This window comes from Trachemys scripta, chromosome 12, assembly GCF_013100865.1.
Source record: "Trachemys scripta elegans isolate TJP31775 chromosome 12, CAS_Tse_1.0, whole genome shotgun sequence".
NCBI classification, from domain to species: domain Eukaryota; kingdom Metazoa; phylum Chordata; order Testudines; family Emydidae; genus Trachemys; species Trachemys scripta.
Genome location: NC_048309.1, coordinates 11732291 through 11755412, shown reverse-complemented (window position 1 = coordinate 11755412; position 23122 = coordinate 11732291). Strand labels below are relative to the sequence as shown.

The 23122-nt window shown below is 44.0% G+C and overlaps 1 protein-coding gene across 3 annotated transcripts in view; it reads right to left on the bottom strand.

The window, feature by feature from the left end:
* Window positions 1-23122, bottom strand: part of PMEPA1 (prostate transmembrane protein, androgen induced 1) — a 63817-nt gene that overhangs the window by 8294 nt on the left and 32401 nt on the right. The window lies entirely within an intron of this gene.

Genomic DNA, 23122 nt, shown 5'->3' with positions numbered 1-23122 from the left:
AGATGCCTCCACTAATCAGGCTGTCAAAGTTTTATTTTTGTGCTGAATGCCCCGTCACCCCATTTAATGAAGGGACGCCCCAAATACTTCTGGTCTTAATTAAATAATTTTAAAAACTGAGTTCAGTTTTGCAGTACACTTAACATTTACATAGCCTTATTCAGCTGAGGATCTTGTATTAAATTAGGCCTTAACTGCCTTGTGAGCTGGGTGAGTATTATCCCCAGTTTGTAAATGGAGACCTGCTCAAGGGGTCACAGCAAGCCTGCAACACTTAGGAATTGATTCCCACTCCCAGCCACACTACAAGTCTCCCCCTCTAGGTCCAGTTAGTCTGCCAAAAACAACACAGAATGGATCAGAATTTGTGCTTTTCATGAGACGACAAACATTGAATCTACACTGACTGCACCCCTCCCCACTACATCTATATACCAGATCTCCAGATATCATTCAGTTCTGTGCCCAGCACAGCCAGCTGACAGTGGGGGCTTGAATGGTGTGAACTGGCATCAAGACCCTCAATGGGTTACCAGTTAACTTCAGTGTGTCTCCAAGAGACACTAGACAGCAACTGGTGTGGAATGGCTCCTAAAGTCAAAGGAAATCGTTTGGACTTGGACTGTAGCATGCATTGGCTGGAACTAGATATCGGAACTATCTGTCAGACTGTTCTGTGCTATTTCCATGCAATCCTAGTTCTGAGAAGATGTATTCAGCATCCAGGGAGAGCCTGGAAGCCACCCTGAGCAATTCAGCTCCCTGACAGCTGGCCAAGAAGTTACTTTAACCGTCTGCCGAACACAGATGCTCACCTGTTCTCTGGCCTGAAGCGAGGCCCGGTGCTTTTCTATCTGTGCTATCCTGGCAGAGGGAATCTCAGGAAAGTTCCCCCCCTCTCCTCCCAGCGATATTTGTAAAGACTGGGGCCATTTCAAGGGAAAGAAGGGAGGAAAAGCAAAGCCAACAGTGCTGACGACTTAGATATAACCTGTTCCTCCACGAGAAAAGCCATAGAAACCACTTTTTCAAAAGCGGTGCCCTCCACTATCACAGATACTGTAATTTGCATTAAAATGTAAGAGCGCCTAAACAGGACAGCATCACAGTAACATCTGTATCTGATGGGATGGGTTCTGCTGACTCAGGCAGATATTTTTTAATGGAGCATTTTCCTTCTGGCAGCAGTGAAATAAAAGCAAATAAAATGTCAAGCAAAACAGTCCAGGTGGCAATTCTGGCCAGTTACCTTGGAATTAACTTTGCTCAGCAGCAGCAACCGTATCTGCCACCAGACCAGTCTTCATATTACATTTCCCATAGCATCTTTCATCCCAAAGGACCCCAAAACACTACTGACTGTGCCCACAACCTTCAAAGACTTGGGCATGTCTTCAAGTCAGTGGAAATACTTGGGTGCTTAAAATTAAGCGTGAGAGCATGACTTTTCAGGATTGGCGCCCACCTATCTACAGCACCACTGAAAGTGCAGCTACCTCTGGGGTGGAAGGAAGCAACTGAGTGGAACAATCAGTCCACAGTACCCTGCACAAATAGTGATGGAAGGGAATTTTAGCTAAGGTCCCAGGGACAAACCCTACTCTCTTAAAAGGGAGCCATGGGATCTTCACCAGTAAAGCAGACCAGGTGCCCATATGTCATGGTGATGGGTGCAGCATACATAGAACCTCTCTCTTTTAAGGTTTAATCTGACACCCCCATAGGCAGCATGCTTTGTGGGAGAATGAAGGGCTGTTTGACCCTGCTAGGATTGAGATGTGTGATTCTAGAGAGAGAAGGATGCTTAAAGTGAGTTAATCATAGGGTGACCAGATAACAAGTGTGAAAAATCAGGACGGGGATGAGGAGTAATAGGAGCCCATATTAAAAAAAAGCCCCAAATGTCAGGACTGTCCCTATAAAATCAGGACATCTGGTCACCCTAGTTAATCATCTCTTCCAGGCACAACCCCATGATTAATCCCAATAGTTTTGGGGGAGGGAGGGAATCTATTAAGAACTCCTATAAATTTCCTTACTTTTTGTAATGCAACTGCATAGGGAAAACTTCAGGTAAGGCTTCCCTGGAGAAAAATGTGTGTATTATATTGGTAGATTCCCCCCACCTCCAACACTCCCTTCTCAAACTTTTACGAAGCTACAACTTCCAAGCATGAGCCTCTTGGATACCATTTTTTAATGGGAGGAAAAGGGCTGGAAAGGAGATGGGGAGAGAAATTTACCCAGTGACAGCAAAGAGTTCTCTCTTCCCTCCAGAGCCTTTCAAAGTCTCAAGAATCTACATGTAATGCTCTCCACCAAATGGGTAACATACAGTACGCATATTGTCCCCCGACACCCACATTCACAGCTGCAGCCTGTCGCTGGGGCTTGTTTTGGGGCCCGTAATAAACAGAGGTCTTTAAATCCACTCCAGAGAAAAGGCAGCTCTGCACTTTCTACCTCAATGAGATACATGTCAAAAAGCCACACAATGCCATGAAGGGAAACAGTCACACAGGCCCTCCGCCTCATTTAAATATCTGCCATTAAAATTCAAGGGCCCTTTGTAGAAAGTCTCCCTGCATGACCAAAAGGATGAGAGGCTTTAAACCATTACCCGGAGCCCCTTTGTTTCCTTCCAACCATGAGAGGTTAAAGGTAACAGGAACCCTGACAGGGAGACAATCCCCTTGTCCTTGTGTTAACTGCTATCGCCCTGGGCATGCTTGGTTGCTTCCTAGACAGCTCTAAGCGCTTGGCAGACAGGCAGGCTGCCTTGAGAGTGGAGTTAGGGAAGACTGCATTTGGCAGTCCTATCACGCACTGCACAGGCCTCAGCCTTGCCTGACAAGGAGGAGGTTCAAATAGGAGCAAGGGATTTTTTTGTTTTGTTTTACTAACCAGATTTATGGCTGCCTGTCTGCAGGATGGAAGGGGTTCCCATAGCTGCCATCTACGTCTTCCAGGCAGCAGGAGACCTGCATTTTCGGGCTAGTCTGCATTTCTTTAGAGAGACGAGAGTACCAGAATTGCAGAACGCCAGACTTAACTGGGAGGAGCGATTCTGTTTCCTACTGGGGTTATTGTGGTCCTCTGCCCACTGGGAAACACTAAACCCCTTTAAAAAAAGAAGGTCCCCTTGAGATGTTTATTCAGACCCAAAGGCCTGTTGTAAATGGCTGCTGTTCTTTGGGGGTGGCGGGGTGGGGGCGCGAAGTGTCGTCCCAGTTCACTTTCCTTTGGGTGGCCAGACTACAAGAGTTGGCAGCATATTGCAACAACCCCTTTCAAACTCAGGTGACTTTCTAAACTCCCATATTCCATCAGTTCTAATTAGAAACTCTCCACATCCAGCTACTGTACAATATACTTTCCAGCAAATATCCTCATCACTCCCCACTACTTTTCCTATAAGGTGACCCCAATCATGTGAAATCTGGAGAGGAACCCCAATTAATTATTCAGGAAGAAAAATGGAAGTCACATAAGATGACTGGGTACTGTAGTGATATGGTATTCAGAATGCAGCTGTACAATGTTAGGGATTATACATGCACTTGGATTCACAAGAGTTTGCCAGACACTCATTTCAAAGTACAGATAGCAACTAAAACTGCAGCAAATACAAAGGCTGCCTGCTACTCGGGCTGCAGTTCTGGTCTGCCACTCTGATCTGACCTCTTTACGCTCTCTCTGAGCTGTCCCAGTAAAGGTCCTGTGCGTTTTCTGGCACAAAGTCTAGACAGTGCGCTGCTGAAGAACATTCCACTTCTAATGACCCTGCCCTTGTCAAAATGCCCAAGTTACTGAGTGACTCCATTTCAGCAGATGTACGACAGCTCTTTAAAACAGAAGGGCACAGACAACGTCACACCTTTATAAGGATGAGCCCTCTTTTCTCTCCTACATATTTGTGACAGAGATCATCAGCTGGATAAACAACCATCCCACATTATGCAATGTGTTGCTTGCTGCATTATTTACACAAAGCTGGATTTTAAGGCGCCAAGTCAACTTTGCCGGTGATAAAATGTGACACCTGTTTTGGTCACTTAAAATACATAAATAAATAAATAAATGAAGAGTGATATTGGTGACCAAATGGCTCATAAAACCTGAAAAAGGGACATGGTTCTATTCCAAAAGATTCTGAAGACTTTCTTTAAAAAAAAACAAGACTAGCTGGTTCTAAAGAAAAAGTTCTCACACGATGGGTGTGAGACACATCAATTAGCCAAGTCATGCTAAACTGCTTAAGGAATGTTGTTGGTATAAGTAAAGCTAAAGCCATCTGGGAGTGTTTTTCATATCCCTCCCACCTGCAAAACCCTTAGTTACCATGAGTCCAACCTCAAATTTTATGGTCCTCTAAAAGTCGCATAAAATAGCTTTTCCATACACAAAAGTATCATGACTGGAGAGTCTGCAATTGAACAAAGGATGTTTTCCCCCTGGGGAAGGTTGGGGATGGTGTAAAGGTCAGGGACACAGGTTAAAAGTCTGATACTCTATCCCTGGTCCAGTACCAAACATTGCCTCGTTTGCCACTAATTTAATTGGCTGATTACAACATAGGTGCCAAAAGCTATTATTTTAACATGATATGATTATTAGAGAAGAGGAAATATTTCTTTCTGGCAAGGTTTTTTTCCTTTTCTTTTAAAGGCAGCTGTTTGGAATATTAGAAGTGAACACTCAGATGAGGTAGATTAGTGGGCAGAGTGCAGGTGAGATGATGAAATTTATGGTCCTGCAGTGTATCGCATAGCACTCACTACTTTTGATTATGAGTTAGACTGTTTAAATTTATACTTTAGTTTAGCAATATGGGCTGTGTGGGAAAATTAACTATTATAAACTGAATCAGAACTTTACATTTCTTAACTGGAGGGGAAATTACTTTTGTAATCTCAACATCCTACAAGCAGATTTTTTGTAATATCATAGGTCCACGCCTCTCATTTCAGCTATTCTTTCTTCATAGGTCCCGACTCCGTGATTGCCCCGGGGGCTGGAGCACCCACGGGGAAAAACAAACAAACAAACAGTGCATGCTCAGCCTCCCCCTCCTCCCAAGCACCTCCTGCCTGGTGTGGATCAGCTGTTCTGAAGCATGCAGGAGGCACTGGTGGGGGGGGGGGGGGAGGAAGAGCGGGGGGAAGGAAGAGGTGGGAGGAGGAAGCGGGGTGAGGGTGGGAAGAAGCAGGGTGGGGGCTTGGAGGAAGGGGTGAGTGGGGGCAGGGTCTGGGGTGAAGCGGGAGGTCGAGCACCCCCTAGCAACTCGGTAAGTCAGCGCCTATGTCGATGCCCATGTCCTCGATCATTTATCTTCGTCTGCATGGGGAAGCAAATGACTCCGAAGCACCTAACGAACACTAACAGAGTGACTCTAGATTTTTACTGGACTAGAGATCAGGATCTGAACTTAGCACCTGGCTGAGATGCACAAAGGGATGAGGGATACGCTAGATGCGGGATACGCTAAGTTTTATAAATAAAGATTTTTCACCATTGTATTGCCATCAATGTGCCTCTCGTGCGGACAATGCATCAGCACCTTCCAGAGCAGGTCTAGATGACAGGGTGATAGAGACAGCAACAGCCCCAACTATCTGGACATTATTGCTCCCACCACAGCTGCTACCTATTGGGACTGCATCAGTGAGATGCCTGTATGTCTCATTCGGCCCCCAAACTCTAGCCTGCAGTGAGCAGCACAGCGTGTGAGCCCGTGGCTAAGTCAGATATTTTGAGATGTGCTGTATCACTATAGGAAGAACATTCATGCCCCCCAATCTGGCCTTTTGAAAAAGAAATACAAAAAATATATAGATATATATCCCCCACAATTTGCTCATTTCAAGCTTCAAAAGGGCCAGATCTACTTGAAGCATCAAAGTTTATGCCAACTCCTCCTTCTGTTTTAACTTGTATTGATGTGCTTCATTTTCAAAACCAGTGTAAACTCCCTGGAAAGCTGGATCTACATAGTAAAATTTCATCCAAATGGCTAGAGTCAAACTAATTAATAAACCCTAAAGTATATTATAACCATGCAATTCAGCCACTGTGCAAATAAAAAAGGTGTGTGTCTGTGGGTGGGGGGGAGAGGTGACTGCAAAGAATATAATTTATAATTCTGCTGGTGTCTTAAAAAAAAAAAGAAAAAAAAAACCCACTCCTTTTGTATTTGGCTTCCTAATCATTGTCATTTTTCAATTAGAAGAGACCTCATTCCATTTCTGTCTGTAATTTTCCCCCAGGGAAATGTTATGAATGCACCAGGCTTTATGAGATGGACAAATTTGGCTTCCAAATACAAAGTCAGGTCACTCTAATTTAATTTAGCATAATTTTCACTCCTGAATAAATTTCAAACTAACAGGTTCAGACACCACATTTAAGTGACAACCTGCTTCTCTATATTTTCTGTCTAGACAGACATTGCCGGTTTTGGGATCAGTGCGTGATCACTCTGCAACTATATATATCAGGAGTCGGCAATGTTCGGCACGTGGCTCGCCAGGGTAAGCACCCTGGCGAGCCAGGCCAGTTTTATTTACCTGCTGACGCGGCAGGTTCGGCCGATCGCGGCCCCCACTGGCCGCGGTTCGCCGTCCCGGGCCAATGGGGGTGGTGGGAAGCCGAGGCCAGCACATCGCTCGCCCGCGCTGCTTCTCGCCGCCCCCATTGGCCCAGGACGGCTAACCATGGCCAGTGGGGGCCGCGATCGGCCGAACCTGCCGTGTCAGCAGGTAAATAAAACTGGCCCGGCCCGCCAGGGTGCTTACCCTGGCGAGCCGCGTGCTGAACGTTGCCGACCCCTGATATATATATATTTTTAGAGATTAGCAAATTTCTGGAAATTGATATTTAGGGTCAAGTGAAATCACTTATCAAGTGCTGCATTCAAGTTTCTATCACTAGTCTGTCCTTGAATAACAGTTTCATAATGGAGCATAGTGTTACATTAAATCAAACATAGAAGCCCAAAGTGCTTCCCAAAGCTTGTGGACTACAAAAAACACAGCCTATACAGTTTCTTCACATACAGCTATTTTGACTTTTTGTCTAAATTTGTGAACAAATTCGGTGTAATACCTTGACAGTGTGCCAAGAGCAAATGGCACCCTTAGCCTTGCCAAGTGTGGGTGCCACTGTTGTAAAGAAATTGCCTACAAGCTAAGAGGAACAACTACTCCTTTCCTGGTTAAAAACAACCATGTGCAAATTTGGTCATGTCTGCAATTCTGTCTGCCCATGAAGGTATTAGGAACTGAAAATGTATGAAAATCTAATCTGGTTAGTAACTGTTGCGTATGTGACAAGGCAGAGGACAACTCATTGTCATTCTCACCAGCCCCATGAGAGTGACTTTCAACTGGCAAAACGTTTCATTTATCTAGGCTCCAGGAACACCAGAGCCAAGATTTCCTCCTCATTTGAATGAGGACCTGGTTCTTTAGAATTTAAAATCAAATTGAACCAGACATTGAAAGGAATAAACTTTCTGATAGCTACTAGGAGCATTTCAAATACTATGTCCATTGAGCATTTCATCCACAAAAGGTTTACATTTTGTTTAAAAAGAAGACCGTGATTTGGGTTAATATTCATACTGTTACCAATGATCATTACTCTTTCCAAATATATCAGGTGGTGCAAGTATTCAGCTTTTAAGCAGAACCAGCTTTGCCACATGATATTTGTGATGCATTTGAAATGTGACGATTTAAAATGCATTTCCTTATTTTACAATTATTGTTCCCATATACAGAATACATAACAATAACTGTTCTTTTCTGCTATACCATTTATTTATGAACGCCAATACTCCACCGCTGTAGGGGAACCAGGTATGCATGGAAAATATTTTGCTGAACTAATTTAAAAAAAACAAACCCCTAAATCTGTAAGGTACAAAGGTACAGGATGGTTTTCAGAAGAGTATTTTCCAGTAAGACCTTTGCTTTCAGTTGGATACAATCTGCAAGTCAGAACAGTTCTATTACTATCCGTAGGCTTCAGTCATTACGTGTATTACATACCAGGCAAGAAAAGGGGTGGGGGTGGGAAAGGCCAAATTATTTTGAAGATGGTAATGCAACTGCATTTTCTTGTTTTATCAATTCGTAAAGAATACACAGATCATACATGCTATGGTAAACTGGGCTGAAACTAAAGAACATTTTTAGCGAGACTTAAAGTTAAGCATATTAATTCAGAGTCAAAGGAAGTCTTGGTGAAATGGATTCCTCTAATGCTTTGTTTCTTTTACTTTGGACCACCATTTCATCCAAATTCTCTTGATACTGTAATTTGAATTCCTTGTTTAAATCAGTTTCTGGGGCAGTTCAGATAATACAAAGAACTGATCTAGAGCACAATCTAGATCAGGGGTCGGCAACGTTTGGCACGCGGCTCGCCAGGGTAAGCACCCTGGTGGGCCAGGCCAGTTTATTTACCTGCTGACATGGCAGGTTCGGCCGATCGCGGCCCCAACTCGCTGCGGTTCGCCGTCCCGGGCCAATGGGGGCGGCGAGAAGCGGCGCGGGCGAGGGATGTGCTGGCCGTGGCTTCCCGCCACCCCCATTGGCCCGGAACGGCGAACCGCGGCTACTGGGGGCCGAACCTGCCACGTCAGCAGGTAAATAAACTGGCCCGGCCCGCCAGGGTGCTTACCCTGGCGAGCCGCATGCCAAACATTGCTGACCCCTGATCTAGATCCTGAACCACATCCCAAATGTGTCTTCTTGCTGAGTTTTGTAAACTTTTCTTCATAAATTTCATGCACTCTTAGGTATTTGCCAGGATTGGAGGTGGCTCAATCACAGTATCAGAAGAAAGGCGGTCTACGCACCACATCCAGTCCAGAAATTGTAAGAAAACCTCACTTTTTAAAGGTTCACAGCTCACTTTCCAACCCAGAAGGTTTGGGATGTGCACCTGAACTTTTGGATGCTACCTACCTAGACTGGCATCAAAACCAGTGGCAGATCACTCATCACCACTGGTTTTAATGAAGCACGCTTTGAAGAGACCATCTGAAACTATATTTTATGATTGCTCCAGGAGCAGTGAGGTAACGAGGCAGCCGGCATCAGAGGCAGGCAAGCCCTTATGAGCATGGTACATTGTCTTAGGACCAAGTTTTAACCAGGCTCAGGTCAGCCTCCAGTTTTGCAAGACCACTTTTATGTAAACAACTATGGGTGTCATTTTGTACATACAAAAAGCTCACATGTGCAAAAGCTATTGGTGAAATCCTGACCTCACTGAAGTCAATGAGAGTTTTGCTATTGACTTAAATAAGGCAATACTTTCATCCTCAAACATTTAAAATAAGCTCCTTCCAAGGACAGCAGAGAGCTTTAAAACTTTAATACATAGGCCTGATTTTCCTTCTGAGGCAGATTAGTATTATTTATCCCAATTTTACAGACAGGGAAAGCGGAGGTGCAGAGAGGTTCAAGGGCTTGGGCAAGACCATGCAGTGAGTCAGAACGAAGATTCTTCTGTCCGTTGCTCTGACTTATCACTGTCATTTTCAAGACAAACTTTACACATTGGAGCAGCAGTAAAGATTATATACAGATGTTACTCTTTTGAGAAGTTAATTCCTTGTGTTAACAAATTCTATTTTCCCCAGGTAAGGTCTGTCAGGCTAGGATAGTATGAATCCCTCCCCACATTCTCCACAGGCTCTCCACTCCTTACTTTCCTCTAGCATAGAACTCAGGAAAGGGAAGAGCACTGCTGACTCCATGGGAGGGGGCAGGGGACAGCCCTAGAGGCAACTGAGCTCCTTGTCCAGGTGGAAATGGGGTGATCCACATACAGTGAGTCCCTCTAGGCACAGAGAGAGGGGCCATAACCTGGACCAGTAAAAAGTCTTGATTGTTTCTATACAAAATCAATTCTTTTCAACGCCTTTCTTCCACTGCACCCTCAGCCAAGTTCCTGCCCCTCTCTGACCCCCAGACAGTTCCAGGGGACCAACATAAAAATTGGCTGTTGAGTAATATGCAAAGGGAGTCGAAAGTCCTGGACGAGGAGGCGAATACAGGAATAAAGTATAACAAGAAAAGCCCTGTCTATACCAGGGAAAGTTCTGAAAATTCCCCAGTGTTATTAACACCAGGTTATAGAGAGGGGGCCAAAAATGGGTTTATAATGGAAACTCAGTTGCAGCTTTCATTCAGTAGCATCTACTGCTAATCTATATATCAAGGCTAATTAAATTAGTAGAAAAAAAAGAAACAGGAAGTGAGTAAGAATTCCTGAGACTGTAAAGAAGAAAACAGACTGAAAGGAACACATATTTTATTATATTACAAGTTTTAGAGTCCAGTGGAAACACTGTTTCTCTCTGAATCACATCCACCCTCTTGCACTGCCAATGTCATTATCAGCACTGCTCACGAGAAGTATTGAGTGGGTTTTCTTTCACCTAGCCTGGTTCTGCTTAAGGGGGAATTTGGTTTTATCTTGACTTTGGTCATGTTCTGCATAAGTGATAAGGGACTGTCCTGTTGAGTACCAAGAGGAAAGGAAGAGAGTACAGAGATGGAACTTGACTCAGAGTTACAGGAGGGATAAATTGGTAGGTGTTCCTGGACCTGGGCTGTTTGCAAATCAACACATGAAAGCCTCTCAAACAGGCCAGTTTCCTCTCTAAATAGGGTATCGTTTTTTAATTAAGAAGCTCAAGAAACGTGACAAAATGTTCAAAGAAATGGGCCCCAAGAAGTTAACAAAGAACTATTTCCGGCACTGTACATTTATTTGCCTTTGATTCTGAATTTGTCTAAGATATTTCAAATAATTTGTGTAGCTAGCTACACCGGGATATTTAACATGATATCTTTTGTGCAAAAAGATTCCTGTTGCCTGACTACCAGTGCTCAGTAAATGCTATAGGAAGATTAACAGATTTAAAATTTGCCTCTTGAAAATGAACTCAGGTGCAACTTGAATAATATCCTCCTGAGTATCAGAATAGTTTTCAGAAGACAGGGGACTGAGGACTTCTTTTAACAGTGGGTAGTTTGAGGATGTTCATCTTTAAAGGTGTTGATCGAATTTAATTCTAGTCAGTTTCAACATCCTTTTCCCTTAGCCACAGCACTGCTGGAGATAATGCAGGCAGGCGGCCGTGCGTGTGGATGGTCAATGTAAACAAACTGTCTCGTGGCCCGGCCCGCCAGTGGATTACCCTGATGGGCCTCGTGCGGTCTGCAGGTTGCCCACCACTGGTCTAAGAGGTATAAAGAGGGTTATGTAAATTCATGAAACAGACATGGTTGATAGTGGGAAGGGAGAGAGGAGCTAACAATCTTTTAGGGACTTAACTGACTCTAAGCTAGGTTAGCAGCTAGCATGTAACCTGTCATGGGAGACACCGCTGTCAGCCACACTTGGATAACTCCCTGTAACTGAGGTGAGCAGCCTTTGGATCCCTCTTAAAAGCTCACCCAGTGGCTCAAGAAAATGGAATCCTGCTCAAAGATGCAAGCATAACGCAGAAATGCTGAATGGAGAAGTCTTACTTCTGTGCACTGAACGTTTTGCCCTTGCATAGTACATTGCATATGAGGGTCTTGTTACACTTTAAACACCGATCCAACCTTGTAGACCTTTTTTTGCAGAACTGGGAAAATGAGGCACATAGAGGTTAAGGGACTTGCCCAAGGCCACATAAGGAGACAGTAGCAGAGTTGGGAACAGACTCTAGGTGTCCTTTGTTACTCCTCCATAAAGCATTTGCAGCTATTTGTGAAGTCTAACTTTATGAATGTGACTCAGCCCAGTGAAGTAACAGGATAGGGAAGGACTTCTAGCAGAGTTTAGGCAAGTTGGTGTGAAATGCCATCTCACATCAGGAGGAGAAGTCACTTAAAACAATAACATTCTGATTGGGTAATATCTTTTCAATTCAACCAAAATACACTGTCCTCTCCTACAGCTAAAATAGCTTTGAGTGAAACACAATGAGTTTGAGGAGTGTGTTCTGAAGCTTATACAATCTGAAGTGAATTGCTGACTACAATAAAGCTGCAGTCTACCATTATTTTCTAAAAACGGCGGCATTGTGATACATTTGGCCACTTCAACTTCCTCTACAATCTCTGGCAACTAAACATCAACTTATATAGGTTTAAAGGTCCCATTCTCCCAAATGGTCTTTTAAAAATATTCTCTTGGTCTTGGAGCAGGGGGTACACACACACACACACACACACACTTTCCAAGCAAGACAAGTATCTGGAGGAATTAATAAAAAGAGGTTCAGAAATCCATGATGAGTACTTTTGATCATGTGCTGTTTTCTGATTTTCCATTAACACCTCCAACAGTCAAACGGCTGCCCTAACAATATGACTCACAAAGCAAAATGTAACGGTTATGTGCACAACCCTAATTTCTATTTTCATCCTGATTTTCTAACCCTTTCATGCTTCCTCCCCACCCTGGGCATCTTTTGCTTGAACAGATTCCTTGTAGTCCCTAATGGCAGTGCCAGTTGGTAGAACCAGCTGTAATGGAAATACAGAGACAGTGCAAGATTTTGACTTTAAGACAGGTTCAGGTGTTAACCATATAAGACACGTAGCAGGAAGGAGAGAGAGAAGATGCCTAAATCAGATGGTGTTCACCATAGTGTTCTGCACCCCCATTTGGGATTTTGGGCCAATAGGTCTCCAGGCACCCCTCCCCCATTTCTAGCTTCCATAATTCTGTACCTGATAGGCTTGATGGGGGAAGGGAGGGAGACACAGTAGGATGCTGGCCATACAGAACACTGGGCTGCCATCAATAACAGGAGAGTCAACTCAACCCTGTGTGGTGATTTGCAGGACTTTAGAACAAGATGCCCCACAGGAGAAAATGAAAAGCAACTCTTGGAAAAGAGGGAAGAGCAGGAGCCCTGTGATTCCCAGTGTCACTATTCAAGACTTTGGATTGCTAATATTGTAACTTTCTGTAATGCAGCCTCCCTTTGGGCCAGCTGCCCGGAGGACCCCACCCATCGCCTGCACTTGAAGGGAGACACTGCTGCATGTGCAGCATCCCAAAGAACAAGCCAATTAAGGTTCAGCATTGCAGCCTCAGGCCCCCAATCTATCGCTGCCAGGCAGGCAGAGATGCTGCCTTTCACCAGACCTTCTGGACCAGATCTTCAGCAGGGCTCAGCACCTAAACCTCCAGTGGGAGTCAGCAGGAGACATGGGTGCTCAGAAGCCATGAAAATCAAGTGCCGGTTCTTGAAAAGGAGAATGGGAGGGGGAGAAGAAGATACCCCGTCATGTCTGTCTGTCAGCTGTTGACGGGCATGGCCAGATACAGTCAGACAACTTCCTTCCTCCATCATTAAGTTCCAAAGCATGCCTATTATTTGTACTGCAGTAATGCCCAGAGGCCCCAGTCTGGACCAGAGCCCTGTTTTGCTAGGTATTGTACAAAGATCAACAGTTCTTGCCATGAAGAGCTTACAGCCTCCCGGTACTTGGCATGCCCCGAAAATCAGGATCTGCCCAAATAGAGACTTAATCACTTCAGTAAAAAAACAAAGCGTTCCCTCCCTGTACCTCATGCTCTAAAGCCAGACACACGCTGTGAATGAACAGTAAGGTCTACATTGGCCACAGCCTTGTCGGTAATATCAGACAATGCCCTATTGGCGTTTGAGGCAGCAGTACCTAAATCATGGAAAGGCTCCTGGGAGATTTCGGAACAAGCAGCACCTCTTTGAAGGCAAGATTCAAACAGACAATCTGCTTGAGTGAGAAGAGCGGAGACAAGCTGCAGGCTCACAGATACATGAGTATCTGGCGTTATGTTGTAGTGTTACATGGGTAAAGCAACGTGGCCAGACCTTGGACCCTAGTTTTTCCAGACAGGGCAGAGAGTTTGAATACGCCTCCCTAGGAGTTTTGTTGGTGATTTAAAAAAAGATTTACAAAAGTCTAATACACCTCTATCCCAATATAACGCGACCCGATATAACACGAATTCGGATATAACGCGGTAAAGCAGTGCTCCGGGGGGGGGGGGGGGGCGGGGCTGCGCACTCCGGCGGATCAAAGCAAGTTCGATATAACGCGGTTTCACCTATAACGCAGTAGGATTTTTTGGCTCCAGAGGACAGCATTATATCAGGGTGTATTAATAGTTAGGAATACAGCTTTTAACTGGTGTGTAACAACTGCCTTTTGGGCTACCTGCGATGCCTTGATTATCCAAAGGAGAACGTAGGGGCCAATTCCCACTCCTCCACCCACATAGGACACAAGGAGAGGGGAGAATTCCCCTGCCAGAGGGGCAGCATCGGGCTGACATGAACAGCCCTGCGCTTTCCCCAGTGTAAGAGACCTGCTGTCCTTGGAGCTGCTCTAACTTATGCTGGGAGCTGTTTCAGCCCTTACAAGAGCCAGAACTCAGCGGCTGCCCAAAGGTGGCGCAGCACAGAATCCAGCTCCTGGTTTACAGCTACTGACCCCACCAGATCCCAAATAACACATATTAGGGAGACTGTAATGTTCTTGCCACCAAAGCTGGAGAAGATGGGAGGAAAGGGCAAACACTAAGATGGTAGATTTCTCTAGTTTATCACTTGCACATCAGGAGGATGGTCATTGTGAGAAAATATGGACCGTCAAACATGGCATCTGGTTGTTACTGCACATATTTGTCTGTTTACTTTCCAAATAACATCAGCTCAGTTTAAACCAGAAATGAAAAGATCCATCAGATCAACAAGTCCATCTGTCAACAATGCATGATAGAAAATACTGAAGAAAAAGAACATAGGACCCCATCCTGATCTCACATACATTGCAGGAGTTACTATCTCAAAGTCAATGGAGTTATACTGGCAAAAAATATGCACATAAATGAGCCTGAAATCAGGCCCATAATAGCCAGCACTTTAGAACTAGGTACATAACTATGGAAGAGTGAGCTTGATTCAGTTCTGCTTCATCATCCTCAGCACACTTAATAGCTACATTATATTTCCTGAGTCAACATGGTCAACTGTGTTGCACAAAGCAGAAATAACGCCGCACAACATACAGATCCCAGCTTGAGAACTGTAGCACTGGGGGTAAGGAGTAACAAATCACACCGTGACTCAGAAAGGGAGCTAGCTTGCAACAGAAATTGGTGCTCGAGACAGATGAAACACCAAGATGTCACACTCCATGTCAATTCTCAGACCATAACTGCACTTTAATACAGCTCAGTTTTTCATTCATCAGACTGGATAAGCAAGTGTCATCGGTTATCTGAGTCACAGACAAACTATGGCCGTGAGTTCTTAGGACCTAGCCTTTTTGGACAAAATCACCCTCATTTCATGAGTGACAGTGACAGTGACAGCAACAGTGGCAACATCAGCGTAGATGGGGTTTGGACATTTTTGCCACAGCATCATCTAGACCTGCTCTGACGATTGCCCTAAAACACAACTGTGTCGCACTTCCGCTAGTTATAGTGCTAGGATGGGAGTTTACCCAAGCTAGCACAGACACAGCCTTAAGGAATAAGAGTCCGTCAAGTTCAAAGCCAAAGCTACCAGGAACGGAGGAGAAGGATCTATCTGACCATCCTTAGCACTTACTTGAAGCTTTACAATCATTAATGTTAAAAATCAGCAAATTTTTCAGTTGGGTCACCTTTTTGTTTTAAAGTAATTGTAAAAAAGAACTGAAAGTTGGCAATAAGTGAGTCCAGCACCGTGTTGGAAGAGGTTTATTACATTTGGGGGTGGGGGGAAGGAATGGGGGACAGGGAAGGGACTAACCAGTGTTATAGGAATTGTGGAGAGAGTTTATGAACTAAATGGTGATCCCTTAGGACAGTGAGACACTTTTAAAGATTAACTCCCTTTTTTGCCTAGTTTCTTCCACAAAGTCTTTTGAACCAACATATGCATAGAGAGACTGCTCCAAAGCCCACTGGAGTTTATGGAAGGTCCACAGTTTGTGTACCACACTTTGGAAACTATTTCCAAGAGCAGGGATGGTCATTTTACTTTTTAAATTCAGAATCTGATTTTATACTTACAGACCGACTACACTTTATAAAAACTTTCAAACCCCTCCTCTAGCCATCGCCGACCAAAGAGTAAGCAAAACCAGCTACTTCACCATCCCTTGTCAACTCTACAAAGTTACCACAGCTAGATGGCTGCTCAAGTATCAGAAACAAAGCCCCCCGAGTCACTCTCTGAATTCCCCTTTCATTCTCCTTAGCAACAGCAATAATTAACAGCTGAAACTTTATGGCATGATCTCTCAGCACCCACCCACTTCTCCTGCCCAAAGAGAGAAAAGTCAGACCCCATCTCCACCCTCGACCAAAACACAACAATAACCCCCAGGCTTCCAGTTTTGCATGAGGCCTTGTACAGAGGGTCAAGAAAGTAAGAGAGACTGTGGACCTCAATTTCCAATCACACCGGCATCAATCAGGAGCAACTCCACAGAAATCAATGGCTTTACAGTGGTGTAAATATCAGAATCAAGCCCTGTATATATACTCTGAAAAACAAAAGATGCTTTGGTTAGCCAGGAGTGCTTTAAACGTCTATTAAAACAAGACCGAACAGCCCCATGTACACTGGAAACACTCTAGATCAATATGTGGTTTGCTGCTGGATAGGTTTTTTCCCCCAGCCATCAGAAACTCATGACAAAAGAGCACGTCTCATTTACGAACTTAGCTATAAATACTTTTGCTAACTGCCATTTAGGAATTTCATTTCCTGCTTGAGCAAGTCCTGTTGAAAGAGGCAATTACCAAATTTGTTTCTAGTTATAGAAATAGATGTTTGTTGCTGCCCACATCTGTTTCACCAAATTGTCAGCTCGGGACTCTCTAAGGAGAGTGAACCTCTTCCAGGGACAGCTTTGCCACCTCCCCAGAAAACTAACAGCAATTAGATGGAGTGGGTTGCCACCCCCATCATCTTTTAAGCTCTGTCTGTCACGATATTGGAGAGCTGGCTGGTGTTCGTAGGACTTTTCGCATGCAGTTCCACACTTAGTTGTGAACGTCTAGATCCCCTCGGGTAGAGGCACAATAGATTGTTTTCTGTCGGATAGTAACTGGCTCGGCTTCCTGCTGCTATTGAAAAGCTACTGCAGAATATACATTTGAGCCATTGTCAGAAATATCACACCAAAGCAGGTTAAGTTATGTAAATTCTGCAGTTTTGAATCTGGAGAAGGAATAATAAAACAAAGGGAAAATTACATGTGTATTCTATATACCTACATACACCCCCACCCCCAAGGAATGAATGTTTTGTGGGTCAGGCTGTGGCCTGGGCATCCGAAGAACTGGGTTCAGTTCCTGGCATCCTGTGTGACCTCTGACAAATCAATTAATCTCGTTTTGCCTCAGCTTCTCCATAATATTGCCTCTTCCCCCTCCCCCTAGCCAGCCCTTTGTTTGACTTGTCTACTTAGGATTCGTGGACTAGTCAGGATCTTACCTGCACTAGTCAGTAGTTACTGTACATGGGGCACCAGTGAGACTACTTGTGTGAGTAACTTCACCAATATGCATAGGAAAATCACAACCTATCTAAGGCCTTGTCTACACTACATAATTTTGTCGACAAAAGTCAGCTTTTGTCAACAAAACAGTGGAGGTGTATACACTGAAATGCTCCTTCACCAATGTAACTCCCCTGCTATGCCAACATAATAAAGCCACCTCAACGAGAGGCGTAGGGCTTATGTCAGTGCAGTTAGGGCAAGGCAGTGTCTGCGTAGACATTGCATTCCTTACATCAATTGTTGGCTGTCATTCTTGTCAATTTCACAGCTTGGCTGGAGCCGTGAAATTGACAAGAAAGCCGGCTCCCGAGCCAGGCAATGCTGCCCGTTCTGCTCCAAGCCGGGCTGCAACCCAGGCTCCCAGCTTGGGCTCCCGGCTCCCTGCTTCCTGCTGGGAGCCCTGCTGCCCCCCGGGGACACCACTGGGAGCATGGCAGCCAACCACACTCTGGATGCAGCTCTCCCAGTTGGAGGCAAGAAGCCCTGGGCGACTGCCCCCTGCTCCCAGCTGAGTGCAGCTGTGAGCCCTGGCTCTTAGTCCCCCGCACTGCCCCTCCTCAGTCAGCGGAAGCACTCCTCGTGAGGACATGTACCATTGACAGAAAGAGGGAAATGTGGACATCAGCCACCGCAGTACTTAATGCAGCGGCTGTAAGTTGACCTAACATAGGTCGATTTATCTTTATAGTGTAGACATATCCTTAGATTACAAACTCTTTGGGGCAGGGATGATCTCCCACTATGTGCAGGTACAGCACCAAGCACAATGGGACCCTAGTCTCAGCTGGGCTCTGTAATACAAATAAATAACGATCCCTGCACGTATACACAGTTACACTGCTAGTCTAAGAAAGTAATATTTGATAACATCTCACGCTCACTGGTGCTTTGCTTCATCACCTGACAGCTCAGAACTTGGGACCAGATGCACTACAAAGCCAGTTTTGCAACATTTTATCTGCTGTGACCAAGGAAGAGGCTTTTCATGTGACAGTCTGCTGATCATGCCTTTCCCTATATGAATCATCAGCCCCTTCCCACTTTCATTATTTAGACAACAGTTCCATTACAGCCCAGGTTATATTAACATTTGTATTACAGAAGCACCAAGAAGCGCTGACTGAAATCAGGGTCCTAATTGTGCTAGGTACTGCAAACACACAAAAATACAGTCCCTGCCTTGAAGATATTAAAGGTGAACGTCCCAGTCCTGCAAATACTTAGGCACATGTGTAACCTTACTCAGGTGGGTCATCTTACTGACTCTAATAGTTCATTAGGTTCTATGGACTCTAATGGGACTCCTTGGGAAGCAAAGTGTTTGCAGGTCAGAGGACTATGTAGGCAAATCAAAGGGTGGGAGAGAGGAAATGCTATTACTCCATTTTACACATAGGGAAGCGAGGCACAGAGAGACAAAGTGACTTGCCCAAAGTCACGCATAAGGATATGGTTGGATTTGAAGCCAGATCTCCTCCTAGTCCAATGCAGTAACCAAAAGAACATCTTTACATTTTCATATTTTCTCTACTTTTGTGTCCCCTGAGTGGTTTGGTCACTTTTGTTTATAAGGCAGAGACACATCACAAGGCAGTTGCTTCTGTGAAGTAAGGAAAATGTCAATTGTAGCCATAAAATTTACCAGAAGAAAAAAAAAGAAAAAAAAATCCAAAACACACACAAAAATCTCAAATTGATCTGCATTTCACCATTTCAGTATTATAGTTCTAGCCTCAAATTGGCTTGAGTGCCTGAGGCGGGGGAGTAGACGAGGAGGAATATCATGGGCCTGGTAAAATTACAGAGGGGAGGGTAATAAACGTATTTCCATTACAATTGTGGCTACTGCCCGGGGGCTAACTAACTGCTGGAGCAAGCACTGGTGTTTATATATTTTTTAAAAAAAGAAGAAATCTGTTTTTCACTCATCCAAAGACCATTCCCCTATTCCTTTTCCAGCCACAAGGATTATTTTATTAAATCAGAAATCTCTCTCTATTTAGTATATGCGTTGGTCACTACGGCAGAAGCGGGACTAGTTTGGAATCCCCATGAGACATCTGCTCCCCGCCCCCTTCCAGCGGAGACCTCTCCCACCCTGCACGTAGGAACCAGAAGGTAGATGGATGACTAGGGGTTGCGGTGGAAAATGTACAGCTATTCAGTAAGGTCAACACCAACAATAGGTTTTCACAAGGGCAAGGGGATGGGGAAGAGACCCTCTTTCATTCTCTGCTCTTGCCTATCCCCTCCTCACCCCTCCCCTCCCCACTTTTCCCAGATTTGATTTTAGCTTGGCTTCTAACCAGCTTTGTAGGGACCTAAATATCCTGATGTGCTTTTGGCTCTCGTGGTTTTTAAGTCTGGTTGCAGCAGTGGATGGCTAGCTCTGCTCCCTCGCCTTCCACCTTGGGCAAGCCTGTGGTGTAGGTAAATACAGGGACCCTGAGAATTTCCGGGGAGTGCAGGGAATAGCAGTTTACATTGCAGTTTGGCTCTGGTGGGGGTGAAGAGTTTGATGGGGGTGGGCAGAGGGGAGGATTATCCATGGACACAGCTTGTCCCTTTTCCACTGTTTAACAATAAAGTAGTAGCTATAGCAACTGGTTAATTAATGCACCTAATTTGCATAACTAAAACCACAAACCCATTCAAACCATGCTGATATTTTCATTCTTAAACCTGGCCTACCGAGCTGTATTCTTCTTACCGCAATGTGAATGCACACAAATAATATATATCAAATATAATCATGGCTTTTGTAATGGGATCTGCCTATGCAACTCCAAGTGATACTCGTCCTACCTACCTGTATTTTCCCAGAAAAATATTAGCACTTGCAAGATAACGTATTATATCAAGGCAGAAAACAAAAAGGAGACTGAAGTGCCCCTTAAAAAAGAAAAAAAAAGAAAGTAAAATGATTTGGGGAGTGGATGGGGGGAAACGGTACATTCCAGGATTGGGGAGTAAAAAGATAGTGAATGTAAAGGTTTCAGACTATCATATAACCAGAGGGGGAAATGTCTTCTCACCACAAACATGCATCTGCATGATGTCTAGACAGTCATAAAAAGGGCAATTAAAGTACTGCATGCTGCAGTAAGCTAATGTCTCCTCTCTGAGTCTAAGCAGTTTAACGTACTGTACTAACTTCTCAAAAAAATAAAAATAAAAGGAAAAAAAAAGATGACTGTTTGCAGGGGAAAATATTTTGAAATTCAGTTTTAAATAAGTGGTAAATTAATTCAAGCTTGTCAAATCTTTGCCTTATAAGTTATAACATATCAAATATTCTGCCTGCATCCTGTCTAGACTGTGATAACAAAGGGCATTTAAAGTCCTGTGAGATGCGCAGACAGAGTAGCCATTTAAAGATGCAGTATTGCTTTCTGCATCTGAAACCATTTATCAGATGGAATTAAAATGAAAATGGTTAGTAATCACTTGAGTTCATAACCAACATTTAAAAAGCAAAAAAAAAACCAAAGCAAAACCCCATACAAACAAAAAAAAACCCACCCACAGCTCTTTGATCTATATTCTATATCTAAACCATTCCAATAGATTTTTCAAATTGAATTTGGCTGGCATTTGTTTTTAGTAAGTAGAGATGTACGTATCTTTGTCTGGCAAAAGAATCTTTAATATGGATGTTTAGGTACTTAAAGCCCAGCTCCAAGAGTGTTAGAAGATACATAAGAACATAAAAGAGTGATTTAGAATGGGAAACCATTCTATATAAAGGGTTAACTACGAAATGCATCAACATAAATAAAAAAGAAAATCTGAATGTTGCCTTCAAAGCTGCAGGCTTAAAAATACATAAATTACACCTCATGTAATAGCAACTGGTCTACCTTCACCGAGGTGCAACCCGAATGGACATCATCCTCTCCTCTTAGGGGCATAAGGCAACTTAATGCAAATCGAATGGGTGTCTAAACCATTTTTACTGACACAAGGACAATTTTCTAGGAGAAGCACAGAAAGTTAAAAGCTTAGCCAATACAAGAACCATCTCCCCCCTCATCCCAGTTTTATCAGCTGTTTGAGAGCCGAAATATTTATAAAGAATATGCAAAATATCTGACCTGGCTTAACTGAATTAGATTTACAACGCCTGTGATGCAGTAGAGATTAGTGAATGTTCTTGACAGATAATGCTACAGGGCAACAATTTCAGCACAACTCAAGTGTAAGGCTATGACTTTTAAAGATTTTATTTTATTGTAAGATAGTGTAAAACTGGCCAGCCATTACAAAGGGCATCAAAAGCATGTTCTGAAGAGGAGGCAGTTATGCATACACAGTTTCTTTTCTAGCTGCATCAAGTGGCAGTTATGAGTGGAGCATGGGATCGGGGTGGGTTGTCTTTTAAGTTCAAAATCGGATTATCTGTTTATTGCACCATAACATTCCCTCTACCCCATTTGTGTCCGTCCACTGTCCCCCCCACACACACTCATTGCTTAATTATTATTTTAATAAGGCTGTTCCCAACTTCACAGCTTATTCTGCAATAGCCCAAGGGCTACAACTGTTCATTAGACAGAATTTCTGTTTTAATTGCACTGACACAGATGTGTTGGTTATCTGGAAGAAATTACTAAACTGAGCAGTAATGCTTTTCTTCCCTTATGAAAAGTTTAATATTTTCCCCTATACGAATAGCAGTGTTAAATGCATTGCAGGTTTTGCAGGCCAAAGATGCAATTAGCCCTTAATTGCTTCCTGTGCCATATTCTGTCAGGTGCTACAGAATCCTCACCAGACAAAAGTATTGCATTTATTGTAGCGTATGCACCTTAGAAGCCATTTTTATAAGGATGTTTTAGCTCTGGTCAACATGCATCTCAAAAATTATCCAGCTATATCTGTGCTAAGCATTCGCTGGTTGGAATTGAACCCAGGGCCAAAAGGGTGTTTTATTTTACTCAATGTGAAATGATTTCTACAAGGGTTACAGTGCTGTTTTTAACTGAAGCACTCTTAAATATGGTGGCTTGTGTGTGCTTAAAGATCACCTCTCTATCTTCAGTGGAGCTACTCTTTTAAAGTGAGAAGTCACAAAGATTTTTGGTGCCGCTCTGATGATGAGCCAATATGTATTCACAGGGGGCCCAATCAGACTCACATTACTCTCAGTTACCTCTTTCCATTGATGTTAGTGAGACTAGGCCCAGAGTATGTATGCACAACATGTGTGCTTGCCAGCAGGAACTGTAGAGAGTATCAAGATGCCACTTCCTGCTTGCATTCTGAAGTCAATTGGTTAATTTTTAGTGCAAGGTGAGCCAGACTTGGGGCAGGGGCTACAGCGTTTGGGAAGGAATGCAAGTCGCTTCATTAAGCTAATGCAATCACTGGCTAGGGTTGCCAACTTTCTAATGGCACAAAACCGAACACCCTTGCCCGGCTCCGCCTCTTCCTCGAGGCCCTGCCCCCTGTCTGAGGCCCAGTCCCTCACTCACTCCATCTCGCCTTCCTCTCCCCCACCCTCACTCACTTTCACTGGGCTGGGGCAGGGAGTTCAGGTGGGGGAGGGGGGG